We start from the raw sequence: 18,489 nt of genomic DNA on the forward strand, positions 1-18,489 counted from the left end.
TGTTCAATTAATATACTACCAAAAATGAACACAAACTAAACATGAAGTGCATCCCACTTCTTTCACTTTCTCTGCTGCCTTGACACATTTTGGCAGCCACTGTCTTCAAATATACAGGAGGGCTAATCTTACATGGCAAAGTAATGAAATACCAAGTGGATATCAACACACAGGTGTACCAATAACACACAATTCTATCTGTGTGCAGCCGTAGCACAAAATTCTATCCCATATGTAGCTGTGGGAAATATCCCATAGGTTAAGGGTTTATCCCACAGCCATTCCTATGTGGCATGTATGATAACTTCACGCTATGACCTGTTGCAGAGTGAGAGACGCTGCATTATAAGTGGCAGGGTGCAGGACGTTTTAGCCAAAACCTTGTCTTCAAATCCTCGTCATGTTAAGCATTTTCATTTTTACACTTTGACAATCATCATCACCATACATAATTACAAATATTCTGGAACCACATAAAGCTGTTTATTACCATCACTAAAGGTATTTATTACCGTCACTCCACAACCCACAGTCAGACCCGCGTACCAACAGAAAAAGTAAAAGCGCATAACCTCATAACTGCGTGACTTAAACTGACTATCAGAAGCACTACATATGATATAGAATCGTGGTATTGTCAATGCAGCTGGGTATGGATAACCACTGCCTGGGTGGTTGGCATCAATGACCCAGGGCAGTTCCGTAGTGTGGTGGATGTGCTGACTCGATGCACCAGCACATGTGCCCAGACCTGACCTAATTTGGATTTGCCTGATCTGATACCTAACAATAAAATGCAATGCAATACACTATACATGTCACTGTCCATGAAAAAATAAATTAATCACAATTTCAGCAATTCAGCAGGTGGGCATCTGGCACAGTTGGAGGTTAATGCCCGTGTCATTTCTTGAATCTAGTAAAGTGACCACAACATTACAAGGAGCATGTGAGCTCTCTTGCCACTCTTCATTTCTTCCACAAAGAATAGAAAACATTGTAATTTGACAGTTCGTCTTCAGTAACTTTGCATTTTGATGGATTCCATGAATTTAAAGATAGGTACAGTGAGCGAACTAACCCTTTAAAATGGGCTTAACGTTGAAAATCACGTAGATGCAACTGTCGTGTTTGTGAAGTTATGTGGAGAAAGTGGTCAGTGGTCTTTTCCTGAGCAACTATGAAGGTTTGTTTACGTCGACAGTTTTGCAACATTAAAACTCAAGACATAATCAGCAGTTACTCTACAATGCAGCGTGGAAAGAACGCACATATTTGGCACCTATAAACAATTTTTTGGCACAGCAAGACGTTTTAATGCTGTGAACAATACGAGTGTAAACAGTCTGGCGATCTATCAGCTGTGTGAATGTAGAGGCCTGCTCAGGCCTGTCCACAGCCGCTCCAAAACTACCTCACAAAACCTAACTCAGATCAACATCTGAGCGGTACAGTGAACAAGCCTGCGCTAACCGAGGTGTCATCGCCGATCCACGCTGGCTTTGAACGTTTTAATTCACTCTCTCGTTAGCTTGTAGCTAGTTAGCTCATACAAGCTAACGACACAAGCTATTGGCGCGGTATGTTAAACACCACCACCAAGAGTCCGGCCAGGGTTTAACATCCACACGACGAATGTCACCCTAGAATCAATAATGCGACCTTTTATTATTTTATGTCGACACAGAGGGGGGGGAAAACAAACACGAACAGAGATGCTAACTGCTAACGCTATGCGGCACGAGGCTAGCGGAGAGGCTATCAACATGACTAAACTTTACGTGAGTTTATCTTGAGAGCATACAGCCGGAATCTCTCTCTTAGAAATGTGGTCGAAACTCTGCGCTCGGGATTAAGCAAATGTGCGTGCGGGCAGCGAACCACTCTATGAAGGACTCACTTTGTTTAATATTAGTTTTTTTAAAAAACCACAAACAAATGAGCTAAACCAACTTCAACCACTTCCATCGTGTTTTCACGAGTCGCCGCTTCCAGCCGTCAACACGTACCGCTAAATAACGCCGTGTGTCACTGTTTAAAGGGAAATAAACAAATTAAGTAATCTGATGCTGTCAGTAAAACTACAGCTGCGTCTTTACTTTCACATTCGGAGCTCAGTTCTTTTATTTTGCTAAGCTAGCAGCCACTGATTGCTAAAGGTACTTACGTTAGCTAGCTAGCTCCCGGTCAGGGAGAGCAGCCCCGAGCCGCAACCGCTCTTCTCCGTCCACGGAATAATCAACTACAGTCCTCTCCTCTCTTTCCAACAGAAGCAAGTCCACAACTCGGTGGTCAAATATGATTGTAAACGGTTGGCATTTCAGTCCACAGTCCTCCGACAGCCGGCCTCCGCCATGACGCCGTGTGTTCGCTTCACTAGGAAACCCCGAGCGGTGACGTAACGACCCACAGACGGCCCACGGCTGCTCCAGAATTCCACAGACGCACTACCTTCATTCACAAACACCAGTATCCTTCTCACAAACTTTTCACTGGGAATGTTGAAGATCCAGTCAGGCCCATATGGGCAGTGACACAGTTTTTTGAAACTTCTTTGCACTCATTCATCCACAATAAAGGAAACTGGATGTAAAATAAATAAATAAAAATACAATAAAATAAGTGATTATTTGTACTGACAATAGTCCTCCTTTTGTCAAATCACTTATGGCCTGTGAAAACTGAGGGATTACTTTAAAACAGCAACCAGTGAGGGAAGCCACCAAGACCAGTGACTGATCTAGGTTTCTTATAAGCGGAGATTGACTAGGGGTGTGCAGGGACATGCCCCCCTCCTCCCACAGCAAATGTTGAAATTAAGGGTGCATTGTCCTGCAATCTCAGGCAATTCAAGCATGTATTTTGGACATTTGGAACAGGTTGCTATAATTTATTAACAAGCTGAGATGGATGATACATAAAAATTTTTTATTCAGTTTTATACTCTGCATAATGGCCAGGTTCCACACTAACAACCAGGCAGGCAAGTACAAAGTTGGAAATAACAAATCATTATTTGGAGATATTAATGAGTCTTCATTGTTCAAAATTATTTATCCTCCTGGTTCCAGATAACACAGAGGTGCAACAAAGGCGCCTGGGGTGAGCTTGAATGAAGCATTTGACAACATATTCAGTGTTATGTTCCTTTGCCTTTGTGTCGTGTATTGCCATTATGGTCAATCATGCCATCAAATGCCACCAAAGACAGACTAAAATGCAAATACTGCCTCCAGGTGGACGACAGGAAGAGTGACACTCCTCTTGTGGGTCAAGACTGTGTGCAGTCTGTCTTGTGCTGGACAGGATTTGTTTTCTGAGTGGTACAAATAATTTATGTGGCATCTCATTTTTTATTTTTATTTATTTATTTTGTAAATAGGTGTACAAAAAAAACACCTGAAGCGTTTCCTGCATTTTACTGTAAATAGTTGTATATAACTTTGCTGTTTTCTACATTTGTACATATGTTTTTGAAATTTACAATTTATCTTTGCATTGTAAGTTATAAAAATGGTTTGCTAAACATATTTGGGTTTTTTTTACAGTAAAACAAAAACAACTTTTTTCTATTCAGATTTTATGTTTTTGTGTGAATTTAGCTTAATTGTGTTAATACAGTATGTCAGAACACAAGAGAATCTGTAAAGTCACACAGGTGAGGTTGTGCTGACAAAAACGACACCAAACAAGGCAAATTATGAATGTAAAACCAAAAATAGTCAAAAACGGCCAATTTTAACCTGGACCTCAGAAAGTTAAGATTTTGGCTGGCAAGTTGTAACATAGCCTAATTTTTGGTGGAGCTCAGGGAGGGGGGGTATGGTTAAATCCCCTAAATACCACCTCCCCTCCCTGATGATGCACTAGCACAGAGAAGGATTTTCTTCAAAAATAAGTTATAAAATAAGTTATGAAACTTCAATTACAATTTACTTGAAGGCACAGACTCAAGCCTAGATTTGACCTTTCTTGTATAGAAATCGTGCTCTCTTCCTCTCCACCATTAAGTTGTGAGTGTTGAGGCAACAGACAAAAAAACTGCACTGTGCAAAGTTTCTCCAGGCACAGCCACAGAAGCCTGTAACTCCTTCAAAGTTATCATGGGTGTCTTGGTGGCCGTTAAAATTTTTACCGAAAACCAGCTGAATTTATCGAATGGTGTCCACTCAGTTGTGCCTTACAGTTTTGAAAAAATTTTGATCAAACAAAGCAGCAGTCTCTGAGCCATTCCTAAACAATGAAAAAAAAATCGACGAGAGGGTGGGCGACTCCTCACTCAAAGACTGCCCACAGGCGAATGACGTAACCGACAGGCGTGAAAAAACTCTCACATGCCCACGAGGGTTCAAGCATGTCTGATGTAATCACACGTGATTCAAATCCATATGGTTTTTGAAAAAAATAAGGTCGGATACTTTTCTAATAGACCTCGTACTTATGGTTTCAGAAAATGTTGGCGTTGTGTATACAACTATAACTCCTAAATGGTTATTGTAAAATTTTTGTTAAAAATGTTGAATTAAAGATAAAAGTCTACATTACAAGTTTCCATCATGCATGTAACAACTATAACAAAACAAACTCAGACATGTCCAGCAGGTGGCAGTGTTCAACAGTTGGCAGACAGATGTTTGGTACATTAAGCAAAACAAAGTGGCTTTTTGGATTAATCTGATAATCTCCATTAACCAGCATCTAACCAGTTTATCCTAGTCTGGGTCCCACCGACTCAAAAGCTTAAAAAAAGGGTTGGACCGGTCTCGACTTGCTACACTTTTACACCTGAATAAGTGGTCTGCTTTAAATTATAAAGCAAGCAATATAATTTGTAACAGGACGCTTTCTCTTTGGTTGCTTTGTTGAAAATTCTGGCTCCATGATTCAGGAAGCAGGTCTTCAGATTTTCACGTGTCTTCATTACCTGCAACAGCAATATATAATGAGTGAATATTATAAGACAGGCAAGCCAGATCCTTATCTACTGTTTCTTACCACTAATTGCATCACAACTCCAGAAACCTGCAGAACACAACTAAGTACGTATATACATATAAATTGATTGTATTTTATAGGTACATTGTACAGTGCAACTAGCAAGGTAAGTGAAAGACAGGGCATTTGCCTCATGCCTATTCAGTAGTATTTTAGAAAACATTGTCTCCAATATGTAGCTGCTAGTTACCGAAACAAGTATAAATAGCATAAAAATACCATAATTAAAAAATATTTTAAATTTATACAAATTTGTATTACATTGAAGTAGCCCTCATGTATGTTTATTGCTATTTATTAGCTGGAATTCTCCTGTTTACCTCTCATTTATTCTTAACAGCAATAGTTTTGGTCAAATTGCAATATAAGGCCTGAGGGTGAGGCTCACTAAAATCATCACTGATCCTTTATTGTTTGTCAATTTTTCACATTTTTTTCACAGAAGAGTCTACATTCTGCACATGAAAGAATGACACATTGCTTGATATGATTACTAAAAGGAATGTGTCATTCCTGGGACCCAGACTATCTTCAATATATGTACCTTTAATTTGGTGAGTTAAAAGATGACCGGATTTGTTGTTTTTTGAGATTCCATGTTCAACAAAAACGGAATTTATCCCTTGAATTAAAAAAAAATGTAATGGCTGATTTGCAAGCTGCTGGTGAAGCATCTAAATAACTGAGTTTAGGTGAATAAACACAGAGCCAAATGAATGAGTTGTTTAAACGACACCACTGGTAAATTAACATCTTTTGCCATCATTGTATCCAACTGTTTTTTTCTGCACTCTCTTCGATGCCCATGTCTCATGATACTTTTAGCCTTCAGTGGTCTCAAGCATCCAGATGGGCACTCAAAGAGCACATACCTTTGCCAGCCAACAGTGGAAGGTACACAGAATTGTTTTTTTTTTTTCCTTCCCTCCGCTCATCTATCACTTGTGTGACTATTGTGACCTGTTAGTACATTGGTTCCCAAAGGTTTTCTAGCATGCCTCAATTCCACAACCCCTACTCACGTCTCTGATTAAATGATATCTTTTTTGTTTGTTTGTTTGTTTTGTTTTTGTAAAGGCAGGTGTTATTAGCTCGTTGTGGCCAAACAAGGCTTCATGAAGCATTTGGCTTTTTTTTTTTTTTTTTTTTTTTTTTGAGCCCACTAGATGGTCGTGTCCATTTTAAAAAAGGATTTGAAAGAAACTAAAGCACATTGTGCTTTGAACTTTTTTTTTGATAGACACTGCCATCTAGTGAGCTCAGAAAAAATACCAAATGCTCCATAAAGCCTCGCATGACCACCACTACAGTTAGCACACAGAAGTCAGTATCCAGCAATGCTATTTGCACCAAGAATGGAATCCCTAAACATGCAGCCAGGTGTCCATAATCCATAAACCCTACTAGGTCGGTAGTACTGCAATACATTGTTAATACTATTGGGTTCTGTCATAGACAGAGTGTCAGAGCACCATAGTGCTATCTTGTACCTGTAGCCACCACTACTTGAGATACAATTCTTGTACCTGCAGCCATGTCCACAGCACTGCTAAATTAAGTAGCATATTAACTAACATCTGCTTAGCATTGGCTAAAGCTTTGTCTTTCCATGTTAATTTGAATGATACAAACAGCAAGCAAGTGTAGTGTTGTTTAAAATTATTGGGGTTCGGTTGGTTGAGGTGTTTTTGTACTTTTTATGTGTTTCTTGTCCCCCTGTCCCTTTTATGTCTGTGGTCACCTCCTGTCTTGTCTTCCCCTCGGTCGTGTGTGAGTGTACACGTGTGTGTGGGTCTGCCTGTCCTCTGTGTGTTCCTCCTCTTGTGGTCTGTGGGTGTGTATGAGAGTATGCGTGTGAAGGTGTTTGGGTCCCCCTGCATGTCTCAACCTTTGTAGGTGTGTGGGGTTGTGCATGCTCCTGGTGTCATCTGCGAATATGTGGTGTGTCTCTTAACCAGTCTCGTCTCCTTTTCTCCATCGTGTACGGTTGCCATGGTTAGGCCTGTCAGCCATGCGCAGTACCTGTCTGTTCCTCCAGGTTCCTCCCCAGCTGATGTCCACCATGGTCCTTGATGTCATTTATGTTGTCTTTTGGTTTTGGGGTTTTTATGTGTTACTGTTTAGTCCTGGTCCACAGCCACGTTCAGTTGTCAGGGTGACGCCTGGCAGCTGAGCGTGGCGTTTTGACAGCTTATCGCTATGAGGGCTCCGCCCTCGCACACTTAGTTGTGTCTCTCCATTGTGGTTCATGTCTTTTATTTTCTCCCAGCATTTATTGTATTTCTGTTGTTCTGTTGTGGTGGTTCAAGTTTAATGATCTGATTTTATTTTCTCCACTTGGGTTGCCTGTTTATTTTTTCATCTTGTGCACTTATTGATTTTCTCCCACGTGCACTTTCTGTTCCGGTCATCATGTCCACACCCGTGAGTAGCCTGTTTAGTTTGTTTTATAAGCCACGCCTTTGTTAATGTTCATTGCCGATCAATCACTTTCTCTTTGACTTTCTGAGTAGCAGTTCCCGTGCGTCCTGTCTTTTGATTCCCATGTCACTCAACTTGTCCAGGGTCACCTGTAGCTCACCGTTGTATTAAGTGTTTTCTCACTGTCAATTTTTTGACAGTTGTTTTTTGTTTATCACCTCGTTCATTTACACATTTTGACTGTTGTAGCATTTTTGGATTTTTGTCACCTTGGCTTTTGTGTCACTTTACCTACCGACTTTGATAGCATTGTGGGGGTTTTTTGTCCCTTTCGATTTTTCGGTCATGTTGCTAAAAGACTGTAGTTGTGTTTTTGATGTTGTCACCCGGGGCTGTTGTTCATGCTTGTATAGTTCATTGTCATCTGGAGAATAAACATCTTGTTGTTACACTTTACCCTCTTGTGTCTGGCTACCTTCATCTTGGGGTCCAACCTAACTCAAAACTCCAAAAACACCAGAGGACACTGGCTACTACAAACTAGTAGAACATCCACAGGAGTTTCCTGCAAAGGTTAAACAACTGCAGCCTCCTCAGAAAGTACAGCCTGCTCTGTCCCTTCCTGTACAGGTGGTTAGTGTGGGTTGTCCAGTCCAGTTTGCTGTCCACCCTCAGCCCGAGGTACTTGTAGGAATCCACAGCCTCCACCTCAATTCCCTCGTCAGAACTGGTCATGGACTTGGTCTGGACTTTCAAAAGTCAATGACCATCTCCTTTGTCTTTGAGGTGTTGAGCTGTAGGTGGTTTGCATGGCACCAGACAGCAAAGTCCTTCACTAGGCTCCTGTACTCCTCCTCTCTGTCATCCCTGATGCATCCAACAATGGCTGTGTCATCTGCAAACTTCTGGATGAGACACAGCTCAGAGTTGTAGCAGACATCAGAGGTGTACAGGGTGAAGAGAAGAGGGGCCAGTACCTATGATGTGTGATATAAAATTATTCATTTTATGACTTACAGATAGCCTGCCTAAAACGTTTGCATCTAAACTCTCTAACTCTGTATTAAAATGCCTCCATGTAGCCTTGCAGCTGGAAAAACATATCGTCTCTGTCTTGTGTCCTCCCTTTTTTCCTCCCTAGCAAAAGCTATCATAACATTCATTGTTCAGCGAGTGTTTTCATGGGAAAAGCTGAAATGTATTCATGTGTATGTGTCTGCTTGCTGTGCCACCGCCCTAGCTGGTGTACAGAAAAGCACCTTCAGAACTGCTCTGGGCACACACTTATTCAAAATCCTGCTGTATTGATTTTGACTTTGCATGTGTCTTCGAGGCCTCAAATTAAAAGCCTGTTATTTTGACATTCTGTCAGTTTGTCTGACTTTTCATTTCCACAAACAGCCTCAGACAGTCAAAGATCTTTTTTGCCTCTACTGATGGTTTGATCCCAGCTTTAATTAAAATTTTCAACCACTTCAGCCGCTCACTTTCCCTCTTCTTGTTCCTCACAGATGTTGATTTACCGTCAGACATCAGAATATTATTTGAGTAACGTTTGTTTATTCCCAGATTCGTCCCAGGTTCTTTGGCTGATTTTCACCACAATTGATATGTGGATGATGGTCAACCCCAGAACTGCACCAAAAGGGTTTCTTTTGCCAAAGCTCAAAGTCAATGGGGTTAATGGAAACACTGTTTTTCTAGTTTATATAGCGCCAAATCACAACAAAGCTGCCTCAAGGCTCTTCACACAAGTAAGGTCCAACCTTACCAACCCCCAAATGTGGTCTTCCTGGTAATTGCACAAGAAGACGACATTTTTAAAACACAATCATTGGGGCCAAGGTCATCTCTGCATGTTTTTGTTGGCTGACTCCTCTCAATTTGTTTTGCTGATTTCTGCCAATCCTGGTTTGCCAATGAAGGTTGACATCGAAACTGCCCTGAAAGAATGAATTTGGGCAAAGGTCAAGATTAAGAAATTTGATATTAAACCCGATTCAGTGTAAAAGTGAACCACATTTCAGTGGATTCCAGAACTGCCCGGACAATGTCAGCCAGAGGTCAGTCATTAGTCATTCGTGTTAAATGTCAGATTGCCGTAGCCCTTACTGTCTTCATGTGTCACAACATTGTCATGACATTTGGATAACGGATCAAGAAGGGGGCTGCCTGTTCGGGTGAAATATGGAGGAGACCTTTTGTGCCCTGTGACCAGTACGGTAACCATGAAGGCCTAACAGGAACCATGAACACAAGACTGCTATTGGAGCTGTGGTGAAACAAAAAATCTTCAGCTGTGGATCAGGCAGAGGAGATGATGGCTTATAACCCAACAGTTGTGAAGGTGGATGAAAGCTGGAGCAGGTCCTCAGATGCTGATCATCTGGAATTCCCCAGCCATTGGACCAGGCCAACGATCTGTCAATAGTCCATGAACAAGCAGTCAATTTTGACCTAATTGGTACCACTTAAGGTGACAAAACAACACTTAGAATCCAACCTAAGTGTACCATGACCTACACAAAAATGTAGTACAGCCATCCCAGGGAGGTGGCTGTAGCCAGCTAGGGGTCAATGAAGAATTACACACAGGTCAAAATGTAAAAATGCTTCAATCATGTTGAAAACTACAGTACATTATGTGTCTGATCATAACGATTCCAAAAAGGTATAGTTTGGGCTATCTGTGACTGAATGTTGTGGAGTTATGGGGTACAAACAGCAAAAATGGTGACAAAACTGAGTTTCAGTTTGTACAGGGGTCAAACAAGTTGCTCGACAAGTAAACAAACAGTAACGCACTCACAGATGTCGTGAGTTAAAATGGAACAGGTTTGACTGTGTTGAATGTTTGGTCAAATAAGGCCGGTGTCCATTGGATTCTATGACGTGACATGTTACCCTGTAATGTGATAAATAAACATGACACATGGTGCAAACTATTCCTTTTAAAAACCCTATTAACTCATCCAATAATTTACAGCAGTTTTTAACTAAATTGGAGCAACTTTAACTTTTGACCCCTGTACAAACTGAACAGCGCTGCCGTTCGGCATAAGCAGACTACGCAGCCTGCGTGGGGCACCAACCATGTTGCACTAGTTTGCAGGGCCTCCAATTGACTGAAAAATGTGTTGAAATTATTACATTATTACATTTCAAAATCAATATGAATTATTTATGAATAGGCCCATCGTTTTTGTCTTTAAACATTGTGTAGGCCCCTACCCCATTACTTAATTGGGGCAAATTAACAGTTTTTTTGCCTAATATAAAGCCCCCATCCACCCCCGCCCCGATTCCCTGAAATGGTACAGCCCTGTTTGTGTCTTTCTCTGTTCGCTGTGTCGCCTAACCAGGGTTGCCAGATGTGACGATTTCCAGTCCAATAAATGCTAAAAAATGCATGGAGGCACTAAATCCTGCGCAATTTGAACTGATTTTTAAAATGTGTGTGGCAATTCTATACAAAAAACTCATCCAGTGCCATATTTTTACCCTAAACAAACCAATTGGATGGGAAAACACCCAATCTGGCAACCCTGCACCTAACTGAAGTAGCACTGCTAGCCCACATTCGATTCTGACACGAGACGACAAGTTGCCACTATGCCACAATTAAACAAAGAAGCGACAGCAGGAGTCTGGAGCTGAAAAACGGAGGAAAAAGAAACAAAAAGATGATGCCTGTGCATCCCTTGCTGATAAGTACGTGTTAAAGGTTTAAATTGTTTTGATTACTTAATGTTCAGTGGTGCTTCTTAAGCTAGGTTGCATTGGCTTTACTGATTTGATGTAGCTTTAAATGTTAAACTTAAACGCTTTAATAAATAATAATGGTTTGAGTAGAACTTTTGTGTGTGTGTGTGGGGAGGGTTTATCTTGTATGGGGGTGGGGGGGCCTCCCTGACCAGTTATGCTTAGGGCCTCCAAAACCTTAGCAGCGGCCCTGAAACTGAAACTGACCTTTGTCATTGTTTTTGCTGTTTATACCTCATAACTCAGTTGTGTAAAAACGTTGCACCCAGTGAGTCAAAACTTCACACATTTTCAAGAAATGCTGATTTCTCAGAATGACTTTTCTGGGTCAGGCTCAAAACTTCTTAATTGCCACAATTTTATTTTTACTGAAGATTCATATCCTGATAGGCAACAACTGATTCAATTTGAAAGATCATAGGTCAGAGGGCAAAGTCAGGAAAAATCTTGGACATCTGGAAAAATCGCTATCTTTAACATTGAAGGAATTTTCAATAATTCATAACTTTTGTTGTGTGGGCCGCCAGAAGAGGAGGTACTGCTGGCCCACCACCAGAAGGCGCCCTGTCTGAAGTGCGGGCTTCAGGCACTGGAGGGCGCTGCCACCTTCCAAGAGCGTCCGGGTTGACAGCTGTCACTCATCGGCTATGACAGCTGTCACCAATCATCTGCGCATAAAAGCAGGACAACACCTCCACCACATCGCCGAGATATCGTTCTTCCAAGGAGGTAACACTCTCAGCCTGAGAATTCCTAAACGTTGTTTGTGGATACATTGTTTGCAGCTGTCTTCCTGAAGGACCGGCGTATGCTGCGACTGCTTCGCTCTACATTCCGCCAGATAAGTAATTAGACAGGAGCTGCACAAGCGTGTGATTAGAGGTGGAGGTGGAATAACCACCATCCTTGTTACGGGGTGCACACACAGCCACACCTGACTGTGTTTGCTCTTCGCCAGCAGTACCAGATCCGACACGCGGAGACGGTGGCCACCTGCAGAACTCGGGACCTGGCTGCTCCAGTATCCTCCTGGTTCGGTGGCGGAGGAAATCGTGTGGTTCCGGTTCTTCTCCAGACGGACGTCTCCTATCGTCGAGCCTGCCCACACGACACCTTTATTAATTGACCTTATATTCATTCTATAATCTGCTGTGTGTAGTTGTGGCGTTCACAACAGTAAAGTGTTCAAATTTAACTTCTCCTATTGTCCGTTCATTTGCGCCCCCTGTTGTGGGTCCGTGTCACTACACTTTCACAACAACAATGATAAAAAAGATTAAATTTCCTTCATATTTGAGAGCGTTGTGTAGGATGGTATCCTTTGTCGATGGGCAAAGTGTGATCAGGATTTGATCCAGATTACAGATTTTGTGGCCACTTAAAATAAACATTGAAGCCCCCTTTAATATATATTTTACATTATATCTTAATCAAATTACTCTCATATTTGAAATTGAGGTGCAGACTGTCACTATCACCTGACAAAGTTTGATCCAGATATGATCCAGATTGTGGATTTTGTGGACGTTTGAATTTAATATTGAAAAGCCCATTTGATGTACATTTTGCATTATATCTCAATCAGAAGTGCCTCAATCACTCTCATTTGTGACAACGAGGTATAAACTGGCACTCTCAATGACTAGACTAAGTTTTATCCGCCCCTAATCCGTATTGCGGATTTAATGGACATTTGATTTTAACATTGAAAAGCGCTTTGGATCTATATTTTGTTTTATATTTTAGCTTATGAAAAGCCACTTCTAACAGAACTTTACTCTGAAAAGTTTTTCCAAGGTACAAATTTGTGGAATTGGAATAGTGTTGGTGGAGGTTTGCGCTCTGTTAGCGCTGTGCTGTAGTTATTGTAGCTGTACTGACTTTACTGACCAGTTTCAGCTGTCACAGGTTATTTGGGCAGACTTTCTTTTGGTTTATCTCCTTCCATCACTGTTTTCTTTCACAATGTGATGTGAAAAATAAAAATGAAGATGAGGTGTTTTCTTTGAGCTCAGCACTGATCTGAACCTGAATCTGATCTGAATGATTTGAGTCAGCTTTAAATCAGATCTAAGGCCACCTATATGTAATCCAAATTCATCCCCCCCCACCACCACCACCACACACTACAAAAAAGGGGGATTTATTCTGTTTGTGCTCAGCAAAGGTCAGATCTGATTGTTCTGACAAAACACATCAAGGATTAAATCTACAATCTGATTCAAAAGGAGAAACACAGTTTGATACTAAAATAAATTAATTAATTAATTAAAATCACATCTGCATAATAATGAAGTAAAAAAGAAAAGGTGTATTTTGGAAAAGATTAACATAAGGTTTCCTTTTAGCACAGTACAGTTTTAACATTATTTATTTTATTTGTTGAATACTTTACCCCATTGTTAGCCAAAACTGCCCCCATCCTATTTTTTTGCTATTATTTATTTTTATTTATTTATTTAATTATTTTTGGAAGGCGTTGGAGGCCTTATACACAGGAATGAATGCATTTTAACAAATGAAATTGTTGTGTGGGCCGCCAGAAGAGGAGGTACTGCTGGCCCACCACCAGAGGGCGCCCTGCCTGAAGTGAACCGGGAGGATCCTCGGTTCCTCCCGGTTTACAGGCTAAGGAGGAGGTCAAAGTCCCTCCCAATCTGACGGCAGTGCCGGTTGAGTACCACGATCTTGCTGACGTCTTCAGCAAGGATCTGGCACTCACCCTTCCCCCGCACCGTCCGTACGATTGTGCCATTGATTTGGTTCCAGGCGCTGAGTTCCGTCCAGCAGGCTGTACAACCTCTCACGACCTGAGCGCGAATCAATGGAGACCTACATCCGGGACTCATTAGCTGCCGGGCTGATCCGGAACTCCACCTCCCCGATGGGGGCAGGTTTCTTCTTTGTGGGCAAGAAAGATGGCGGACTCCGTCCATGCATTGATTACAGGGGGCTGAATGAGATTACGGTTCGCAATCGATACCCGTTGCCATTGTTGGATTCCGTGTTCACCGCCCTGCATAGAGCCAAAATCTTTACTAAGCTGGATCTTAGAAATGCGTATCACCTGGTTCGGATCCGGAAGGGAGACGAATGGAAGACGGCATTTAACACCCCGTTAGGTCACTTTGAGTACCTGGTCATGCCGTTCGGCCTCACCAACGCCCCCGCGACGTTCCAAGCCTTGGTTAACGACGTCTTGCGGGACTTCCTGCACCGATTCGTCTTCGTATATCTGGACGATATTCTCATCTTTTCTCCGGATCCTGAGACCCATGTCCGGCATGTACGTCAGGTCCTGCAGTGGTTGTTAGAGAACCGACTGTTTGTGAAGGGCGAGAAGTGCAAGTTTCACCGCACGTCTTTGTCCTTCCTGGGGTTTATCATCTCCTCTAACTCCGTCGCCCCTGATCCGGCCAAGGTTGCGGCGGTGAGAGATTGGCCCCAACCTACAAGCCGTAGGAAGCTGCAACAGTTCCTCGGCTTCGCTAATTTCTATAGGAGGTTCATTAAGGGCTACAGTCAGGTAGTTAGCCCCCTGACAGCCCTGACCTCCCCAAAAGTCCCCTTCACCTGGTCGGATTGGTGCGAAGCCGCGTTCAAGGAGTTGAAACGACGGTTCTCTACTGCGCCAGTTTTGGTGCAGCCCGACCCTAGCCGCCAGTTCATGGTTGAAGTGGACGCCTCTGACTCAGGGATAGGAGCCGTGCTGTCCCAGAGCGGAGAGACTGATAAGGTTCTTCACCCGTGTGCCTACTTTTCACGCAGGTTGACCCCGGCTGAACGGAATTATGACGTCGGCAATCGAGAACTCCTTGCGGTGAAAGAGGCTCTTGAGGAGTGGAGACACCTGTTGGAGGAAGCGTCTGTGCCGTTCACGGTTTTCACTGACCATCGGAACCTGGAGTATATCAGGACCGCCAAGCGGCTGAACCCCAGGCAAGCCCGCTGGTCACTGTTCTTCGGGCGTTTTGACTTCCAGATCACCTATCGCCCCGGGACCAAGAACCAGAGGTCGGATGCCTTGTCCCGGGTACACGAAGAGGAGGTCAAAACTGCACTGTCGGATCCACCGGAGCCCATCCTGCCGGAGTCCACTATCGTGGCCACCCTCACCTGGGACGTGGAGAAGACCGTCCGGGAGGCCCTGGCACGGAGCCCGGAACCAGGAACAGGTCCGAAGAACCGTTTATACATCCCACCAGAGGCCAGAGCTGCAGTCTTGGACTTCTGTCACGGTTCCAAGCTCTCCTGTCATCCAGGGGTGCGAAGGACCGTGGCAGTTGTCCGGCAGCGCTTCTGGTGGGCGTCTATGGAGGCCGACGTCCGGGAGTATGTCCAGGCCTGCACCACCTGTGCCAGGGGCAAGGCAGACCATAAAAGGTCCCAAGGACTTCTCCAGCCATTACCGGTGCCTCATCGCCCCTGGTCCCACATCGGCCTGGATTTCGTCACGGGCCTCCCGCCGTCCCAGGGCAACACCACCATCTTCACGATAGTGGACCGATTCTCCAAGGCGGCCCACTTCGTGGCCCTCCCGAAGCTCCCAACAGCCCAGGAGACAGCAGACCTCCTGGTCCACCACGTCGTCCGTCTGCATGGGATACCCACCGACATCGTCTCTGACCGTGGTCCCCAGTTCTCCTCACACGTCTGGAGGAGCTTCTGCAGGGAACTGGGGGCCACCGTGAGCCTCTCGTCAGGGTACCATCCACAGACGAACGGACAGGCAGAGCGGGCCAACCAGGAACTGGAACAGACCCTCCGCTGCATAACATCCGCGCACCCGACGGCCTGGAGTAACCATCTGGCCTGGATCGAGTATGCGCATAACAGCCAGGTGTCTTCTGCCACCGGCCTCTCCCCATTTGAGGTGTGTTTGGGGTACCAGCCCCCATTGTTTCCCGTGGGAGAGGTCGGTGTGCCCTCGGTCCGGGCCCATCTTTGGAGGTGCCGTCGGGTGTGGCGCACCACCCGTTCTGCCTTGTTGAAAGCCCGGACGAGGGCCAAGACCCATGCAGACCGCCGGCGGTCCCCGGCCCCTGCATACCAGCCCGGGCAGGAGGTGTGGTTGTCAACGAAGGACATCTCCCTGCAAGTACAGTCTCCAAAATTGATGGACAGGTTCATCGGCCCCTTCCGTATCCTCAAAGTCCTCAGCCCTGCCGCGGTGAAGCTCCAGCTCCCAGCTTCACTGCGGATCCACCCGGTCTTCCATGTTTCCAGGATCAAACCTCACCACACCTCACCCCTCTGTGCTCCCGGTCCGGCGCCGCCTCCTGCCCGGATCATTGACGGGGAGCCGGCTTGGACAGTGCGCCGGCTCCTGGACGTCCGTCGAATGGGCCGGGGGTTCCAATATCTGGTGGACTGGGAAGGGTATGGACCCGAAGAACGCTCCTGGGTGAAGAGGAGCTTCATCCTGGATCCGGCCCTCCTGGCCGACTTCTACCGCCGACACCCCGACAAACCTGGTCGGGCGCCAGGAGGCGCCCGTTGATGGGGGGGTCCTGTTGTGTGGGCCACCAGAAGAGGAGGTACTGCTGGCCCACCACCAGAGGGCGCCCTGCCTGAAGTGCGGGCTTCAGGCACGAGAGGGCGCTGCCGCCACGGACACAGCCGGGAGTGACAGCTGTTACTCATTACTGCCTGACAGCTGTCACTCATTCTTCATCATCTCACTCCATAAAACCCAGACGTCATCTCCACCTCATCGCCGAGATATCGTACTTCAGTGAAGGTAATATCCTCAGCCGTTTGTGTTTTTTGCAATATATCTGTATATTGTGAGTGTTTGCAGGAGTACCGGTTCCTTTTTCTGTGGAGGCTGAGTGAGTGCAGGACGGCACTCTTTTCCCCTGAGGAATCACTGCGGTACTCTGCACATATTGAGTGAGAGGTGGAGGTGGCATTCCCACCGTTGTTGTTACTGGGTGTACCCACACTTGACTGTCTTTGTTCTCGCCAGCAGTACCAGATCCGACAGTCGGGGACGGTGATCACCTGGGAATTCGGGACTTGGCGGCTCCAGTATTCACCAGGTTCGGTGGGGGCGGAAATCGTGTGGTTCCGGCTCTTCTCAGGACAGACGTCTTCTATCCTCGAGCCTGCCCACACGTCACCCTTGTAATTTGACTGTAATTATATTCTGAGATTGTCTGTATATTCGTTGTGCACATTTCACAACATTAAATTGTTACTTTTTGGCTCATCTATTGACCATTCATTTGCGCCCCCTGTTGTGGGTCCGTGTCACTACACTTTCACAACAGAAATGACGTTTTTCCACACAAAACATGAAATATCTCAGGTTCAAAACTGTAAGAATCACTGCAGTTTTTTTTTTTTTATTTGCATTTTGCATCCTGGTTTTTCTGATTTGATTATGGTCTATCTACAGTGAGGAAAATAAGTATTTGAACACCCTGCGCTTTTGCAAGTTCTCCCACTTAGAAATCATGGAGGGGTCTGAAATTTTCATCTTAGGTGCAGGTGCACTGTGAGAAACATAATCTAAAAATAATAAAAAAAATCCGGAAATCACAATGTATGATTTTTTTAATAATTTATTTGTATGTTACTGCTGCAAATAAGTATTTCAACACCTGTGAAAATCAATGTTAGTATTTGGTACAGTAGCCTTTGTTTGCAATTACAGAGGTCAAATGTTTCCTGTAGTTTTTCACCAGGTTTGCACACACTGCAGCAGGGATTTTGGCCCATTCCTCCATACAGATCTTCTCTAGATCAGCTAGGTTCTGGGCTGTCACTGAGAAACACGGAGTTTGAGCTCCCTCCAAAGATTTTCTATTGGGTTCAGGTCTGGAGACTGGCTAGGCCACTCCAGAACCTTGATATGCTTCTTACAGAGCCACTCCTTGGTTATCCTGGCTGTGTGCTTTGGGTCATTGTCATGTTGGAAGACCCATCCACCACCCATCTTCAATGCTCTAACTGAGGGAAGGAGGTTGTTCCCCAAAATCTCGCAATACATGGCCCCGGTCATCCTCTCCTTAATACAGTGCACTCGTCCTGTCCCATGTGCAGAAAAACACCCCCAAAGCATGATGCTTCCCCATGCTTCACAGTAGGGACGGTGTTTTTGGGATGGTACTCAGCATTCTTCTTCCTTCAAACATGGCAAGTGGAATTAAGACCAAAAAGTTCTATTTTGGTCTCATCTGACCACATAACTTTCTCCTATGTTTCCTCTGGATCATCCAAATGGTCATGGGCAAACTTAAGTCGGGCCTGGACGTGTGCTGATTTAAGCAGGGGAACCTTCCGTGCCATGCATGATTTTAACCCATG

At 44.4% G+C, this 18,489-nt stretch overlaps 1 protein-coding gene across 3 annotated transcripts in view; it reads right to left on the reverse strand.

Annotated features, from left to right (window-relative positions):
* Positions 1–2,389, reverse strand: part of chd1 (chromodomain helicase DNA binding protein 1) — a 121,447-nt gene extending 119,058 nt beyond the window's left edge. For all 3 annotated transcript variants that reach the window (XM_034191476.1, XM_034191475.1, XM_034191474.1), the window contains exon 1: positions 2,168–2,389. The gene's annotated coding sequence lies outside the window, so the exon portion shown is untranslated. The remainder of the gene's footprint in view (positions 1–2,167) is intronic.
* Between the last annotated feature and the right edge of the window lie 16,100 nt (positions 2,390–18,489).

The sequence above is a fragment of the Thalassophryne amazonica genome, chromosome 17, assembly GCF_902500255.1.
Source record: "Thalassophryne amazonica chromosome 17, fThaAma1.1, whole genome shotgun sequence".
Classification (NCBI taxonomy): Eukaryota; Metazoa; Chordata; class Actinopteri; order Batrachoidiformes; family Batrachoididae; genus Thalassophryne; species Thalassophryne amazonica.